Source organism: Sinohyriopsis cumingii, chromosome 18 (genome assembly GCF_028554795.1).
Source record: "Sinohyriopsis cumingii isolate HCF-2022 chromosome 18, ASM2855479v2, whole genome shotgun sequence".
Taxonomy (NCBI): Eukaryota; Metazoa; Mollusca; class Bivalvia; order Unionida; family Unionidae; genus Sinohyriopsis; species Sinohyriopsis cumingii.
Genome location: NC_142978.1, coordinates 41,267,575 through 41,286,436, shown reverse-complemented (window position 1 = coordinate 41,286,436; position 18,862 = coordinate 41,267,575). Strand labels below are relative to the sequence as shown.

Here is an 18,862-nt window from a genome sequence, read left to right as displayed (position 1 = left end):
AATGGTAACTGCTCCAATAGTTCAAAATCAGGAGGACAGTGCATCTATTTCAGGGAATGTTAGTCAATATATATCAATGAGGCAGCATAATTAGGACTATAATATTGCTGTTCTTTTAATATATTCATGCAATTTTGTTGTATAAAATCTGCAGTGTGTCATGTGAGCATTGTATCTAGCTTTGTTACTGTATATGTAACTGTTATTTTCATATACTTATATTAAAATAACGCAATATACAATTTTCATATTATTTTTCTATTAGTATTATTATTATATCTGCCTTTGTTCCATTAAATGTTTGTTTTTAATACTTTATACTATTTTTAATACTATTATAAAATTGTCATACTACTACTGTATGTATCTTAGTAATATAATTATTTTCTTAAATAACTCATGAATGAACATTTATTAACAATTTTAAGAATATATATTGTTGTCACAATGTGAAATAAAAGGTTGCAACTAGGGGTGTGAATGACTACCAATTTTATGTTCAAACAACATTAAAACATTACTTTAATAACAAAATTGAAAATTTAAAAAGTTTAATATAGTACAATGCAATACAAATATGGATAGTGCCTGACAAAGCTCATCCAATCATTTGATGTTTTATTTTTAAACTTTCAGATCAAGGTACAAGATTATTGTTTGAAAAAAGTGCACAAAAAATATATGGGTCAGCAAACAAATGTGACAAATTTGGTTTAGTCTGTAATCTGCTTCTGATCCTAATCAGCAAAACCTTGTCTAATGAAATTGTTTTCTCACTGTAACAGTTATAATCTTAGCACAAAGAAGAAAAAAGTAAAGTCAAAACACCTACCTTTCAGTATGAAGCTGGTGCTGAAAATTTTGTCCAAAATGATGACTTCAGCTGTTTACTTCGTCAGTAATAATCCAACTGTTTGATACAGAAAAGATGAATACCCTTTTTATAGCCCTGGTCTAATTATTAAACAAAACATAAGTATGCCAAGTTTGGCACTGAGTATTAGGGGTGCCATATTAAATTAATTACATCTGTTTTGAGAGCTTATCTAAACACCTTGGGGCTAATATACAGGATGTCACTGAGACCCTCTTCTTGAGTACCCCAAGCTAAGAATTAGACAGGTATTGTGTTTTTTAATTGCAGGAAGGTGACTTGCTAAACAGACACAAGATCAAAAACTCTCACACAAAAGGTATTTTTCCAAATTTAGTGATTTTAATCAAGATAATTGTACAAGATGTTAGCTAAATATCATGGGCATAAAATATATTCTTTTTTACATATATTTAATTAGGAAGTCTAAACTGTTTTTCTCTAAGGTGTAAAAATACCATTGCTTTAATGAGCATGCAGTAAACCCTAATACATACATGTATTTACATTTACAGTGCTCTGTATATGAACTGACTAAATTGGTTTCATTTTTTACTCCAAAGATTAAAACTATCTGGGGTTTTAAAAAAATCAGATGGGGTATTTTATAAACATCTCAAAACACAAACTTAGCATTGCAGCTCGAGTCTTAATTAGGGAGAGATTTATGATGACTTTTTGAATAAAATCCAATGGCTTAATGTAGATCAAGACTTTTGGAAAGTGTATCAAATTATATCAGAGTTAGTGTTGACACACTAATAAAGTACTATCATTTTGGACATGTACAAACATCAGGAACATCTATTTATGGCATAGTTTATATTAATTAAATGTGTTACCTGAAAACAAAGAATGTGCTTATGACAGGAGCAACAGACAATTCAAGCCTGGACTAAATGCTTAAAATTTAGCTTTTTTACATAAATGTCCCAAAATGCTTCTGAATTTAAAGAAATTGTTTATAAATATACAAATACACTGGTGGTTGCCCTTGTACATACATGTTATTATCAGAATGTGCAAAACGTATACGTGTAACTGTCATGAAATTTAGTACTGGACTAAGACAAAATGATTTAATGTGTGATTTAGTATTTTAACCTAGCTTTAAGATGTCTGCAGTGTGGCAACCCATACAAAATTTTCCACATGGATTGAATATGGAATCCATAAGTACTTTTACAGAAATATCCATATGGACATTTGTATTCTATAGCTGAACCACTCTTATGGATTTAAGTTTATCCAAATGGAAGCTAGGGGTGTGCATGTACCAATTTTATGTTCAATCAACAATAAATGCCCAAATATTTCTTTCTGCAGTGTAAACAATACTGTTTAAAAATATGTAAATACACTAATCATTGCCCTTGTACAAGTACATACATTTATTATCTGAATATGCAAAACATATACATGTCACTGTCATGAAATTTAGTAATGGATCAAGACATGGTGATTTATTGTGTGATTTAGCACAGCATTAGTCATGTCACTACGATGTCTGCATTGTGGTAGTTTGCAGTGATGTCTAGAACTGGGGCACCATGCTGCAGACATGTAGCATGATGTCTCACCCAGTCACATTATTCCGAGTCACCAGGACAAACAGTCCTAACATTAACCTCTTAACGCTGAGCATGAAGCGAGGTAGCTTTTAGTACCATTTTTATAAGTCTTTGATATGACTTGGCTTGGAGTTGAACCTGCAACCTCCTGCATCCAAGGCAGATGCTCTAACCACTGTGCCACCAGAGCTTCTTTATTTTTCTTCAGTTCAATAAGGTCATTAAATTAAAACAGCAAATATTACAATCCAAGAATAATGTAGATGGATGGTTTAAATGCATATGAGTTTAGGAATTAGCCCATATATAGATCTGCCATTGACAAATCAAGGACCTTGTCTTGATATGATTCCATGATGATACAAAATCTATTAAATATTTGAAGCATTGCTTTGCTGGCATGAAATAATAAGGGCTGTTCAAGTAAAACATAGATGGGACTAAAACTTCGCTGTATTACCAGTATAGCTTGGTATTTTTGGGATAGAGACAAAAGTCCCCTGACATGGGTATGATAAAATCTTTTTAAGAAAAATGCCACTCTGGAAAAGGACAAAAGCCCCCCTTCCCAAATTTACATTTTTGAAAATAAATAATTGAGTTATGGTTTTTAATGTTTAAATTTTGCTATGAATCACAGAAATTTTAACATGAAATCACAGATAGTGATTGATTAAAATGAAAAAAATTATTTATAATATTTCTCAAGCAATATAACTGTTAAAATAGAATCTTTTATTTTATGCTTCATAATTTTAAGTACAGAATTGTATACTTATTCATGTTTAAACAGTTAACTGTTTACAAGTGTAGTTATCCAAGATAAAGTGCTTAATTGATTTTGTGTGAGAAAAGGTGCAATGAAGCAGAACTGCACCATGAACAATGATGAACTCCAATTAAATGCTGAGAGTAACAAAAGGTATTATGTGGGAGTACTTTTGTTCCAATAACACCTGTCAATAGCAAACTACTATTATGTCATCTACTTTGATTCTTTTATCAATATACACCTACATTTATTGAAACCATTTGGTTTAGTTTTAATCACATAAACTTTAAGGCCATTAGTTTGTAGGATTTTGTGGGTGTAATTAAGTATAACATTAATTTTACAAATGTGTTTAAATATAGCATGCATTTTGGATTACTCTGTGTAGTAATAATTTGTAGCATAGTATGCAATACGCAGATGGGTTCGATACATTTGATTTATGTTTGATATTTACCAAAATATGACTGTATTGTATCAAAAGAAAAAATATATAAAATACTTTTATTAAACTGTTTCGTAGTTATTACACATTACATTACACATGATAGAAACTAAATAATGCAAAGAAGACAATTGTACATAGTAAATATAGTTACAATAGGTAAATAAAATCTCAATCATACACATAAACAGTTCAATAGAAATGAACAATGAACATGCTTAATACTGTAAATAGGAATGATCAAGGGGCATTTGTCCTCCCCCTAAGTAGCTTTTTCCTAGGGCCCATCTGTCTTACCCAAGTTAAGTCTGTCTTTATAGGGAATTTGTCATGAAATTGGTATTTTTTGGGGTAGTATGTACCATTGTATTTTCTGACTGTGCCGGTACGTCTGTGGTTTCTGTCAGTATGGAATGTACAGAACTTCCTGAGGAATCTTGTCATAACTTTAATGATATTAACAGTGTTTTCATGACAAAATAGTTCAAACATTATCTTTTTTATTAAATGGTTGTACCTGTCACAAATTACAAATGTAATTATATTCATGATCCTTTAATAACATGCTCGACACTTTTCATGTCACCACCATGAGCAAATGAAATGTGATAGAAACATATCTGATCCAAATCCAACTTTCAGATTTAATTTTTTTATAAAAAAATAAGTAAACAAAACAGAGATCATGTCTTAGTCGTTATATATGTATTCTTTGTAATACGATTATCCTACACTTTACAGGATCACATTTTACTAAACATTTTCTTGTTTGCTGTGTATTGTATATTATTCAATTTGTACTGTTTGTTAGGTTTGTTTCCTCCATGATTATACATTATGTATAATCGTATTTTTGACTTTAACATGTCTAAAATCAAGTTCATGTTGTACCTGACCAGTAAAATTTGTTTTGTATCCAACAAAAACACACAGCTAATATTTTTCCTAACATTAAGGATTAAACATTTAAGGTTATTATTACTGAAAACATGTTTATTTTATTGAGTCTAGAACATTTGAATTCCCCACAGAATAACCAGTCCAGTCTAATCGATGTTTACCACATTCTTTATTATAATTTTAGTAGATTTTATCTTATTGACAATTTTAAAAAATGTGGAAATGAACTTGGACCTTCATCCTGGTTCTACTTTTGTGTCTTAGTTTTTAAGTAATTTTGTTTACTTGAGAAATTATCCATTGATGCATTTTACACCTGACACAGAATCAGTTTTATTGTTGTGTTCAGTATTTCATTTGGATGAAATTATTTATTCAAATTATTATTCAATGGAAACACAAAGTGCTCATCTGTAATGTTCTTGGAAAGGAACATTAATTTGAAATTGTAATGATTTCAGAAAAGAACATTTTTGGATTATATTATTGTGATATATCAAAAAAGACTGTTGGCACATCATCACAATTCAGGCTACTGGCACATTACCACTTTCAAGACTACAGACATCAGCACATTCAATATTGGAAATGAATTAGATTTCCACTGGAATTCAGTTAGAACTTTATACATTTAGATTTGTGATCAATCATTTAGGACTATTTGGGATTTACTTCGCATTACTGTAAGTTCTTCTTAAGCTTTCACTTCATATTCTATGGAAATGTGTGTGTGTGTGTGACGTAGATTTTTAACGTAGGTTTAACAATTTCCCAGTCATAATACTATGATGTCTGCAATGTGGCAGTTTAAAGTGATGTCTAGCACTGAGGCATTAAGCCGCATACATGTAGCATGATGTCCCACCCAGTTACATTATCCTGACACCAAGCTGACCAGTCCTAGCACTAACCTCTTAATGCTGAGTGCCTAATGAGGCAGCTCTTAATACCATTTTTAGAAGTCTTTGGTATAACTCGGCCGGGTTTCAAACCCATGACCTCTCACATCTGGGGCAGACACTCTAACCACTAGGCCACAACAGCAGTTTCAAGGGAAATAAATTATTTGTTGAATTTTACAAAACCTGTTGGTTTTTGTTCTTTTCAGTCACTTAGTTTAAGACCACAGGGTCATAAAAGTTGAGCATGTATGTTTTTTGTTTGCTGGTATAGGGTCATAAAAGTTGAGCATGTATGTTTTTTGTTTGCTGGTCCTCTCTGATAAATATATACATGGGTAATGGTACTCCACTCAAAATTTCACAGCCAATTCTATTATTAGTGTGGTTACAATATTGTATGCTCACTATCAACACTTTCTGCCTGTACAAACAGGCTCACTGATGTCAGTATCAACACTTTCTGCCTGTATAAATAGTCTCACTGATGTCAGTATCAACACTTTCTGCCTGTTTAAATAGGCCCACTGATGTCAGTGTCAACACTTTCTATCTGTATAAATAGGCCCACTGATGTCAGTATCAACACTTTCTATCTGTATAAATAGGCCCACTGATGTCAGTATCAACACTTTCTGCCTGTATAAATAGGCCCACTGATGTCACTATCAACACTATCTGTATAAATAGGCTCACTGATATCAGTATCAACACTTTCTATCTGTATAAATAGGCCCACTATGTCAGTATCAACACTTTCTATCTGTATAAATAGGCCCACTATGTCAGTATCAACACTTTCTATCTGTATAAATAGGCCCACTATGTCAGTATCAACACTTTCTATCTGTATAAATAGGTTCACTGATATCAGTATCATCTTTTACAGTATCAGCTATAGTGTAAGCTTAACCATCCCACTTTAATTACAGCTTCTAGACTGCATCTTACACAACAAGGAAAATCCACATAGCAAATTCATCTACTAAAAAGTGCTGACCATTTAATTTTCCGGGGGGGGGGGGGAGATATATATTTTTGAGCTCAAATATTTTCATTTGTTTTATCTCAAGATAATTAATATTTTTCCAAATAATATGGGTATGGTATGGTGTTACTTTTGCTATAGATGAAAGCAAGAATTTTCCCCAGCTCTTGACACCGCTCCAGTAGTCTAAGTGGTGTTATGTATATTTGACTTAATTATATCTGATTTAATATATATTTTTTAATTTGTTTCTTTGTCAGTTTAATTTTTTATATTTTTTATTACATGCTATTGTAATGTAAATGTATTCACTGAAGATATTTTTCCAGAAAATCAATTGACCTGAATCATATTTTTGTAAACTACCAAATGTTGACCTAGATCCTGACCTTGATTCAATATTAGTAGCAGCCACGTAAATTAAGTTTTATTTTAATTTTAAAATGATTGGGTGTTCTCAAAGTAATGATGGGACTACGGGATTTAAGAGTAAAATGTTTTTTTAATTTTATTTCTTAGAGTAAAATGATTAGCTTTCATCAGTCATGTTAGGCGTACGTTATATAAACATGATCACATGACCCTCCATTCGATTTCCTTGAGAAATTTCAAATCTGCATTTTAGAATATGATATAACCTGTGTTTTAGAGAAATATTCTCTATAACCTGTGTTTTAGAAAAATATTCTCAGTTAGTTGGGTTTTTTCTTTACAGTGGAAAGTGTCTCTTGTGTCATTTGGAGTTATTTCAAATTATTTGGATTCAAAACGATTAAAATTTTTTCCTGTTAAATGCATGTGCTCAAATGAAATTCTTGAACCATAACAGCTCTTATAAGAATTTATTTAGATTCCTAAAACCGGAGTGATATTTCTTGTTTCTACAAGAAACTGTAGACTTCAACACACTACAGGTTACAGCATACATCATCATCTTCCATCTTGGATTCTTCATCGGGACTCGAACTTGAAATCATTGTTAACATTTTATTATTAGGACTTCTAAAATATTATTTGTGGATTAATCTTGGATTATTTTTCGATTTGATTCTTAAAACCATAAGTTCATATTTTTTTGTTTTTACAGTATATTTCCAGGGAAATAAATTGTTATAGTTTTCAAAGCTTGTTGTTTTTCTCTTTCTTGTGTTACTGTTTATTCAAGCCTAAACAAAAGAATTGGGTGCTTGTCCAAAGGATAATTTTGAATTTTGGCTAGAATATTTCAGAAATTTTAATTGAAATTGGCTGGCTTTTTCTAAAATCCTACCCAGGAACAATTAGATCTTTTCAAAAAAGATGAATTAATTCAACTTGCCAGAAAATACCATCTTTCTGAGGTAAAGGCTTCCTTAACGAAATAGGAAATAAGAAATATTTTGGATCAGTACTTGGTAGAAAAGAATGTTTTTGATAAAAGTGCTTTGGTTTCAATCAGTAAGTTGATATCAGACTCTGACACAAAAGTAATGGAATTGGAATTAAAATACAAGATCGAATTGGAGTTGAGGAAGCTGGAGCTTCAGAAAGAAGAAAGAGGAAAACAAATACAATTACAAGCAGAAGAAAAAGAAAAAGAAAGACAAATGCAGTTACAAGAAAAACAAATGCAGTTACAATATGAGATAGGGTGAAAGCGAGACAGGAAGGAGAGAAAGAAAAACAAATGCAAATGCAATTAGATAAGGAAGAGAGAGACAAAGAGATGCAAATGGAAAGAGAGGAGAAAGAGAGGAATATCAATTTAGAAAGAAACTGGCAAATGAAAAGCACATTCATACTTCAAATCCAAATTTAAGTTTTGACCTTGCAAAGAATATTAGATTAGTGCAACCTTTCAGAGAAAAAGAAGTAGATAAATATTTTACTTGTTTTGAAAAAGTTGAATTTGAAATGGCCAATGGAACATTGGACTCAATTATTAAAATGTGTATTCACTGGTAAGGTTACTGGTATTTACAATTCACTATCATTTCACCAAATTGGTAACTATGATGTGGTTAAAGAATACATCCTAAGGGGTTATGAGTTAGTCCATGTAGTTTATTGGCAGAAATTCAGAAACTATAAAAAAGAAGCTGGACAAACTCATGTCATATTTGCTAGAGAAAAAGAGAAGTTATTTGATAGATGGTGCTTAACCAAGAAAGTTGAACAAGATTATGAAAGTTTCAAACAACTTGTATTACTTGAAGAGTTCAAGAACTGTGTCCATAGCAACATTAAGACTTATCTTGACAAGCCATCAGATTGAAACCTTGGAAAATGCTGCTCATGCTGCTGATGAGTATTCTTTAACACATAAAGTTCCTTTGGCAAATAATATTTCTGTTCAACAGTCTTCTGGCAGAAATTATTTCAGCCTAATACAAGCCCTTCTAAATCTCAGACTGGCACAATTTCTAAAAATCAAGCTCTAGATAAGGTTGACTCAAGATCCTTTGTCTCTTCCTATGTGTACCTATTGTAAAAAGAAAGGACACATTATTTCGGCCAATCCTTTCCGTTTAAAATTTTAAGGGACACATGAGCTTCTCAGTTTTTATTGTCAGGTATTTTGCCTTTTTCTGAGAAGTCTTCTTCTAATGAGAGTGTTCTTGTTCAGGGAGTAGAGTACAGCTTTGTTAATGTTCCTCTCTATTGTGTAAATTTGTCATCAGTCTTATTCTCAGGACCCGTGACAGTCGGCACAGTGCCTGTTTTACCCGTTGAGGGCATTCATTTATTACTAGGCAATGGCCTAGCTGGAGAAAGGTTGTGGTTAATCCTCCTGTAACTGACAAGCCTTGCTGGGATCAGAAAGTGGATCAAATTGAAAAAGAATTCCCTGATTTATTTCCAGCTTGTGCATTTACCATAACTATGGCAAGGAAAGCTCTTGAGAATGATGTTGATAAGGAAAGTATTCCTTTAGCTGACACATGTATTGGTCAGGCTTTTGAGGAGGTAACTTTCACTAATTGTTTGGATCAATCAAAGGGTATTGATCACAGACATCCTCTTTTAACGACTCATTCTCTTTATTCTAATCAGGGTGATAAATGACAATCACTTGTTTCAAAGGGGCATTAGTGAAACTGAAGAAACTGAAGTTCATGTCTGTTATTCATTACAAATGGAATTCTTACAAGAAAATAGAGACCTCCCGAGGTACCTGCTGGTGATGAGTGGTCAGTGAACTATTAAATTGTAGTTCCAAAACCTTACAGACAGGAAATACTTAGTCTGGTCCATGAAACTCCTTTGGCTGGTCATTTAGGGATTAATAAGACTCATCACAGGATCTTGACTTACTTCTATTTGCCAAAACTCAATAGTGATGTTCGTAAACACTGTAGATCTTGCCATGCTTGTCAAATGGAAGGAAAACCCAATCAGAAGATATCTAAGGCTCATCTACAACCGATTCCTGCCTTTGACAAAACATTTAGTAGAATTATGGTAGATTGTGTTGGTCCCTTACCCATAGCTGCCAACCTTCCAGGCTCACAATTAATGAAAATAGGGATAAAAAGTTGTGAATTTGGACATGAATTAGTGAAAAATACAATGACCATAACTCCATCCACTATGACCGTCAATACTACACTATATCAATATAAAACTAAAACACTACATATATGCAGAAATATTTATTTATGAAGACTTGATACTGTGGCAGACTTTAACTTCCTCAACTGCTTGATCATAAATTTGTTTTCTAAACAGTTCAGACTTCTTGCCTGCTGGTTGATCATGGTGACTAAAATTGCTGACAAATTTTCTGCAGCTAAGGAGGCCCTAAAGTCTGTCTCATTTTTCCTCACTAGAGAAAATACTCATTCGCTGTCACTGTTGCTGTGAGGAATACACAGGAGCTGCAGCACTTTTGGTTCTTCCACAGGAAAATTTGGAAGTGATGTTCAAGTCCGGGACAAATGTTTAGCAAGGTCTCCAGCTGGTAAAAGTAGCTTGTGTTCAACAAGAAAACACAATCAATGCTTCAGCATTGGTAGCTTGCAGGTCTTCCACTGGTGGCTTAAAATATTCCAGAGCTGAAATCTGCAAATTCTTAATTTTCCCAACTTCTACCTGTTTTTTGCAACTGATGTGCCTCCTCGCATCGTCTCTGCGACCGTGCCCAATACTACAATTTGTGACACACTGAGTGCAAAATGCATGATGTATATTAATGTTTAATGGCAGAATGCACAGCCAGTTTTTGATTTATTCAAAATTAAACTTCACTTTTTGAGTAATACATTTCTTTTTCCTTGGTGGTGAAGACATTTTCAAGATCTTACATGCGCTGCTGAACGGTAACTTAAATCCGTGTTGGTGACGCATACGCGGAGCAAACTTCTGGTTAGGCCCCAGTTTCTCTCACATGCATTTGCAAAACTACTCTTATACATATAGATTAAAATAGGCTAAAACGCTTGCTACTCGGCTGTAGTTCTACTAATATTGCGATCAGCAGTACCAGACCGTTTTGGCAACTGAGAATATCACAACTAGCGCTTAACAGGAAATCGGTTATTTTATTAAAGCTTTAAAATAATTGAGAATTGGAGAATTTGTGAATTTTTGGCTTGCGGCGTGAATCTGTGAATCGCTGAAAATGTCATGAATTTCACACCAAATTCATGAAGGTTGGCAGCTTTGCTTACCTAGGACCAAGTCAGGTAACCAATACTTGTTGACCATTATGTGTGCAATTCCTTTGAGGAATATTAGAACTTAAATAACGTTATTTTACTCGATTTGGCATTCCCAAATCTGTCCATTTGGGTCAAGAGTCAAATTTTAGATCTGGAACTTTCCAGCCTATTATGCTTGAATTTGGCATTCGGCAGTTCAAGTCAAAAGTGAAATTATTTGTTGGACATAACTTCAATGGAGAGAACTTTTGAGTCTGGTATATTTCTGTCTCTCTTCAAATTTTTCTTCAGATTAAATATTACGGCCTTACAAGTTTAAGAGGAAAATGAATGAGATAATTATAATATTAGTGCTCCTGGGATCTAAATAAATTATAGGAGTACCAGTATATTGAAAGAGATCGCCAGGTTAAACATGTAATAATTTAGTTGTTTTTGTTGTTGTTGGGTTTAATACCATTTTTCAGCAAACAATGGCTATACATGGCGGCCAGTAATAATGGTGGAGGAAGAACCCAGGAAAATCCTGGAAAGAACCACTGACCCATGAGAAGCTACTGGCAAACTTTCTCACATACCCATACTGCCCGAATCAGAGACTCAAACCCACGCTGCCAGAGGTGAGATGGCAGTGATCCATAACGGAGAGCACTTTAGACCACTCAGCCACTCAGGGCTCTAATAATTTAGTTGTACCTGTCCCATTCAGTGAAGATTTAAGTGAAGGAATATCACCAGATTCTACTGATAATGGACTGACAAATCTTTGGAATTCAGAAATTATGAAAGATCTGGACCAAAAACTTTCACATTTGCAAGAGGAAGAAAGAAATGAACTTTAACAGTTATTATTTGAATATGAGCACTTATTTCCAGATGTTCCTACAAGAATGAACAAAAATTTCCATGACAATGAAATTGCAAATTTCAAACCAGTGAGACAACACCCATACAGGATGAACCCTCTCAAACAGGAATACTTGAAAAATGAAATTCAGTATTTGCTGGAGGATGATTTTATAGAGCCCAGTAAAAGTGATTGGAGTTCACCATGCATAATTGTTCCAAAACCTGATACAACTTTCTGTATGTGCACTGATTATAGTAAGGTGAATAGTGTGACAAAAACAGATTAATTTCCATTACCAAAAATTGATAACTATATTGATAAGATTGGATATGCCAAGTATAGCACCAAATTTGACTTTCTGAAAGGATTTTGGCAAATTCCACTAATGGAAAGAGCAAAGGAAATTTCGGCATTTGTGACTCCAGATGGACTTTACCAATATAAAGTAATGCCATTTGGGATGAAAGGTTCGCCAAGTACTTTTCAATGTAACATGAATATGATTACCTTTGGTCTAGCCAAATGTGATGCTTACATAGATGATTTGAAAATGGCCACTGTGGCCGGTATATTATATTATTGGTGAAAACTCCATGTCAATATGACTTTTTGTTTAGAAGGAGTAGCAATAACCAAATTTTCAAGATGACTGCTACTGTAGTCAGGTCAGCATAATAGGCCCTACTGGACGAAGTCTTTTAGTGAAAACCCCTGGTGACCATATTAGATGTCTGGGCAGCACCATTTTCATTTAGGACCAACTTGACCTTGATTTGAAGATGTGTGTAAAGTTTCATGGCAATTTTCTAAGTACTATAAGATGAGCAGCAACCACAAAACTGGTGCCAATGGAAGGAAGGACGATGGATGACAGACCATCATGTAAGTTCTTCTGGTCTGTGACTAGCAGAGTTTAAAAGACTCTGTATAATAAATCCATTGTATGTCATATCTCTAACACTGAGGCAGAACTGAAAAACCTAGAAAGTCACAAGCTCACAAAAACTAGGTCACTGTACGCTACTTTTTCCAGTGTTGAGTAGGGTCCTTGAAGATGAATAAACCATAAAGTTTCATGACTGTGTAAACAACAGTGTCAGAAAAATTAAGCTAAGTGAAAAAACATCACGCTGATGCCCATATTAAAAAATTGATCTCTGTATCTGACCTATGTTTAAATAGAGACAAAAAACAAGATTAAAAAGGAATATGATCAAGGTAGGCACAAGCTATTTTATATACTAAGCTGAGATTTAAATGCACATATCCTTTGGTTGCCTATAAATATATTTTCACACAGAGTAAAAATACTATTCAATATAAAAAAAAGTGTTTTTCTAGACTGACTTACCCAGAACGTGATCACTAATGTATTTTTGAGGTTGGTGGAGATCGTGATGTACATACATTCCTGGCAAGTGCACAAGGCCAAGATTGCTGTCAGTTTCCAAACCATGTGATGTGTAGCTCCTCAGTGTCATTTTGTTTTCTTCTGGATACAAGATCAAATCCTATATGGAAAAGTGATAATTGCTATCAGCAACACACGGAAAATAATTGAAAGAAATCTTCAGCTGAAAAATGAGATCATAAGCCATGAAAAGTACTAACTTAAATAAGGGACATAACTTCATAAAATTTGCCATGAACATTAAAACAAAAATTGGGCCTAAATGTTAATATCAAATGTTATATGCAACAATGTTTTAATCCATTCACCCATTTACAAGTAAAAAAGTGGAAAATGAAGGGCAAAGTTAGAAGTTGAACAGGGGACACAACACCATAAAACCAAGCTCAAGTACAAGCCATGTACAAAGTTTGATAGACAAAGATGATAGAAAACTAGTTATTGAAAAGAAATATTTCTTCTTTCTGCAACCTTGACCTTTAACCTTACCTCAATACTGATGAACTTTTCTCATGACCCAAGATGCTGATTTTTTTACAAAGTTTGATCAGTTTAGATAATGGGGAAACTCCAGTTTTTTTTGCTGAAACCATTTTTCTTCATTCAGCCAGTGACCTTTGACTTGTTGACCCCTAAATGATAGGCTTCTTCCCAATTGCTATATATCCACAAAGTTTTGTCAATGATGATGGTTAAGAACACCATACAAAATATTAAGGCAGATTCCGCCTGGATTTAGGTGGATTCAATGTGTATTCTGCTTAAGACCCCTAAATTTCAGGCAAACTTTAGACCGACTGGGAATAATGCTAAGGTGACAGACTGAATCTAATAGTTAAGCATACTATTTCTCATATTCCTCCTAAAGGATAACTGTTAGATGGAAAAGTTCTGATTGTCCAGTTCATTTTCCTACTGTCAGATGGATTTTGGCAGAAATGTTAGGCATAATTTTTAAACTTTATCAAAAGAACTAAAAGCACAGATGAATTTTTGGACTTGGAAAATTGGATACAAGGTAGATTTTGGATGTGATCTGATATTTGCTCTGAGAAATAAGATTTTGGCTTCCTACTAAAATATGTTCCACAAAAATCATACTCAAGTGAAATTTTTTAATTTCAGTGAAATCACTAATACTTCAGTGACATTCACTCAAATGTCCTTTTTTCACCAAATGTCAGTGAAATTGCACTGAGATTTTGCCAAAATTTCTGAAAATGTCAGTGAGATTTAGTGATTAAAATTTCAGTTTAAGTTTTTGCGAATCTTTCTGAAATGATATTTTATGATTGTAATATCAAACATTTCAATAAAAATTACAATAAGAAATATTACTTTAAATTACTAATATAAAATACACAAACCTTTGTTCTATCTTAATATCATTTACTTTTTATTTCTTCTACAATTTGAATGATTTTCAACCTTTATATTTCCTGTTTCTGATAGCTGTAATTTTACTGTTCATTTTGGGAACAATAACATCTTTCCACATTTTCCTTGTTATTTTTCTTTTTCTCTTCTTTTTTTATAGCTTAAATTGGATTTAACTGCCCTCAAACAAGACTATTTTCATGTTTTCAATTTTCAAGCACGATTTTACTTTTCTCCTGACCAGATTCTGATTTTCCTTGATATTGACCTTATGATGTAGACAGATCCATTGATTTCAATGCATGAGTATGATGTAGACAGATCCATTGATTTCAATGCATGAGTATGATGTAGACAGATCCATTGATTTCAATGTATGAGTGTGATGTATACAGATCCAATGATTTCAATGCATGAGTATGATGTAGACAGATCCATTGATTTCAATGCACGAGTATGATCTAGACAGATCCATTGATTTCAATGCATGAGTGTGATGTATACAGATCCAATGATTTCAATGCATGACTATGATGTAGACAGATCCATTGATTTCAATGCATGAGTATGATGTAGACAGATCCATTGATTTCAATGCATGAGTGTGATGTATACAGATCCAATGATTTCAGTGAATGAGTATGATGTAGACAGATCCATTGATTTCAATGCACGAGTATGATGTAGACAGATCCATTGATTTCAATGCATGAGTGTGATGTATACAGATCCAATGATTTCAATGCATGAGTATGATGTAGACAGATCTATTGATTTCAATGCACGAGTATGATGTAGACAGATCCATTGATTTCAATGCATGAGTGTGATGTAGACAGATCCATTGATTTCAATGCATGAGTATGATGTAGACAGATCCATTGATTTCAATGCATGAGTATGATGTAGACAGATCCACTGATTTCAATGCACGAGTATGATGTAGACAGATCCATTGATTTCAATGCATGAGTGTGATGTAGACAGATCCACTGATTTCAATGCATGAGTGTGATGTAGACAGATCCATTGATTTCAATGCACGAGTATGATGTAGACAGATCCATTGATTTCAATGCATGAGTGTGATGTATACAGATCCAATGATTTCAATGCATGAGTATGATGTAGACAGATCCATTGATTTCAATGCATGAGTGTGATGTATACAGATCCAATGTTTTCAATGCATAAGTATGATGTAGACAGATCCATTGATTTCAATGCATGAGTATGATGTAGACAGATCCATTGATTTCAATGCATTAGTGTGATGTATACAGATCCACTGATTTCAATGCATGAGTGTGATGTATACAGATCCACTGATTTCAATGCACAAGTATGATGTAGACAGATCCATTGATTTCAATGCATGAGTGTGATGAAGACAGATCCACTGATTTCAATGCATGAGTATGATGCAGACAGACCCATTGATTTCAATGCACAAGTATGATGTAGACAGATCCATTGATTTCAATGCATGAGTGTGATGTATACATATCCATTTATTTCAATGCACGAGTATGATGTAGACAGATCCATTGATTTCAATGCATGAGTGTGATGTATACAGATCCAATGATTTCAATGCATGAGTATGATGTAGACAGATCCATTCATTTCAATGCATGAGTGTGATGTATACAGATCCAATGATTTCAATGCATGAGTGTGATGTATACAGATCCAATGATTTCAATGCATGAGTATGATGTAGACAGATCCATTGATTTCAATGCATTAGTGTGATGTATACAGATCCATTGATTTCAATGCATGAGTGTGATGTATACAGATCCATTGATTTCAATGCACAAGTATGATGTAGACAGATCCACTGATTTCAATGCATGAGTGTGATGAAGACAGATCCACTGATTTCAATGCATGATTATGATGTAGACAGACCCATTGATTTCAATGCACAAGTATGATGTAGACAGATCCATTGATTTCAATGCATGAGTATGATGTAGACAGATCCATTGATTTCAGTGCACGAGTGTGATGTATACAGATCCAATGATTTCAATGCATGAGTATGATGTAGACAGATCCATTGATTTCAATGCATGAGTATGATGTAGACAGATCCATTGATTTCAATGCATGAGTGTGATGTATACAGATCCATTGATTTCAATGCATGAGTGTGATGTATACAGATCCACTGATTTCAATGCACAAGTATGATGTAGACAGATCCATTGATTTCAATGCATGAGTGTGATGAAGACAGATCCACTGATTTCAATGCATGAGTATTATGTAGACAGATCCATTGATTTCAATGCATGAGTATGATGTAGACAGATCCATTGATTTCAATGCATGAGTGTGATGTATACAGATCCAGTGATTTCAATGCATGAGTATGATGTAGACATATCCATTGATTTCAATGCATGAGTGTGATGTAGACAGATCCATTGATTTCAATGCACAAGTATGATGTAGACAGATCCATTGATTTCAATGCATGAGTGTGATGTATACAGATCCAGTGATTTCAATGCATGAGTATGATGTAGACAGACCCATTGATTTCAATGCACAAGTATGATGTAGACAGATCCATTGATTTCAATGCATGAGTATGATGTAGACAGATCCATTGATTTCAGTGCACGAGTATGATGTAGACAGATCCAGTCATTTCAATGCACGAGTATGATGCAGACAGATCCATTGATTTCAATGCACGAGTATGATGTAGACAGATCCACTGATTTCAATGCATGAGTATGATATAGACAGATCCATTGATTTCACTGCATGAGTGTGATGTATACATATCCATTGATTTCAATGCATGAGTATGATGTAGACATATCCATTGATTTCAATGCATGAGTGTAATGTAGACAGATCCACTGATTTCAATGCACAAGTATGATGTAGACAGATCCATTGATTTCAATGCATGAGTGTGATGTATACAGATCCAGTGATTTCAATGCATGAGTATGATGTAGACAGACCCATTGATTTCAATGCACAAGTATGATGTAGACAGATCCATTGATTTCAATGCATGAGTATGATGTAGACAGATCCATTGATTTCAATGCACAAGTATGATGTAGACAGATCCATTGATTTCAATGCATGAGTATGATATAGACAGATCCATTGATTTCACTGCATGAGTGTGATGTATACAGATCCATTGATTTCAATGCATGAGTATGATGTAGACATATCCATTGATTTCAATGCATGAGTGTGATGTAGACAGATCCATTGATTTCAATGCACAAGTATGATGTAGACAGATCCATTGATTTCAATGTATGAGTGTGATGTATATAGATCCAATGATTTCAATGCATGAGTATGATGTAGACAGACCCATTGATTTCAATGCACAAGTATGATGTAGACAGATCCACTGATTTCAATGCATGAATGTGATGTGGACAGATCTACTGATTTCAATGCATGAGTATGATGAAGACAGATCCATTGATTTCAATGCATGAGTGTGATGTATACAGATCCATTGATTTCAATGCATGAGTATGATGTAGACAGATCCATTGATTTCAATGCATGAGTATGATGTAGACAGATCCACTGATTTCAATGCATGAGTATGATGTAGACAGATCCATTGATTTCAATGCAAGAGTATGATGTATACAGATCCATTGATTTCAATGCATGTGTATGATGTAGACATATCCATTGATTTCAATGCATGAGTATGATGTAGACAGATCCACTGATTTTAATGCATGAGTATGATGTAGACAGATCCATTGATTTCAATGCAAGAGTATGATGTAGACAGATCCATTGATTTCAATGCACAAGTATGATGTAGACATATCCACTGATTTCAATGCATGAGTGTGATGTAGACAGATCCATTGATTTCAATGCACATGTATGATGTAGACAGATCCATTGATTTCAATGCATGAGTATGACGTAGACAGATCCATTGATTTCAATGCATGAGTATGATGTAGACAGATCCATTGATTTCAATGCATGAGTGTGATGTAGACAGATCCATTGATTTCAATGCATGAGTATGATGTAGACATATCCACTGATTTCAATGTATGAGTGTGATGTAGACAGATCTACTGATTTCAATGCATGAGTATGATGAAGACAGATC

At 33.7% G+C, this 18,862-nt stretch overlaps 1 protein-coding gene across 1 annotated transcript in view; it reads right to left on the bottom strand.

The window, feature by feature from the left end:
- Nucleotides 1-18,862, bottom strand: part of LOC149776475 (CCR4-NOT transcription complex subunit 1-like) — a 59,291-nt gene that overhangs the window by 21,939 nt on the left and 18,490 nt on the right. The window contains exons 3-4 of the mRNA XM_089940908.1: nucleotides 13,291-13,450; nucleotides 833-910 (exon numbers count right to left, since the gene is read on the bottom strand). The gene's annotated coding sequence lies outside the window, so the exon portion shown is untranslated. The remainder of the gene's footprint in view (nucleotides 1-832; nucleotides 911-13,290; nucleotides 13,451-18,862) is intronic.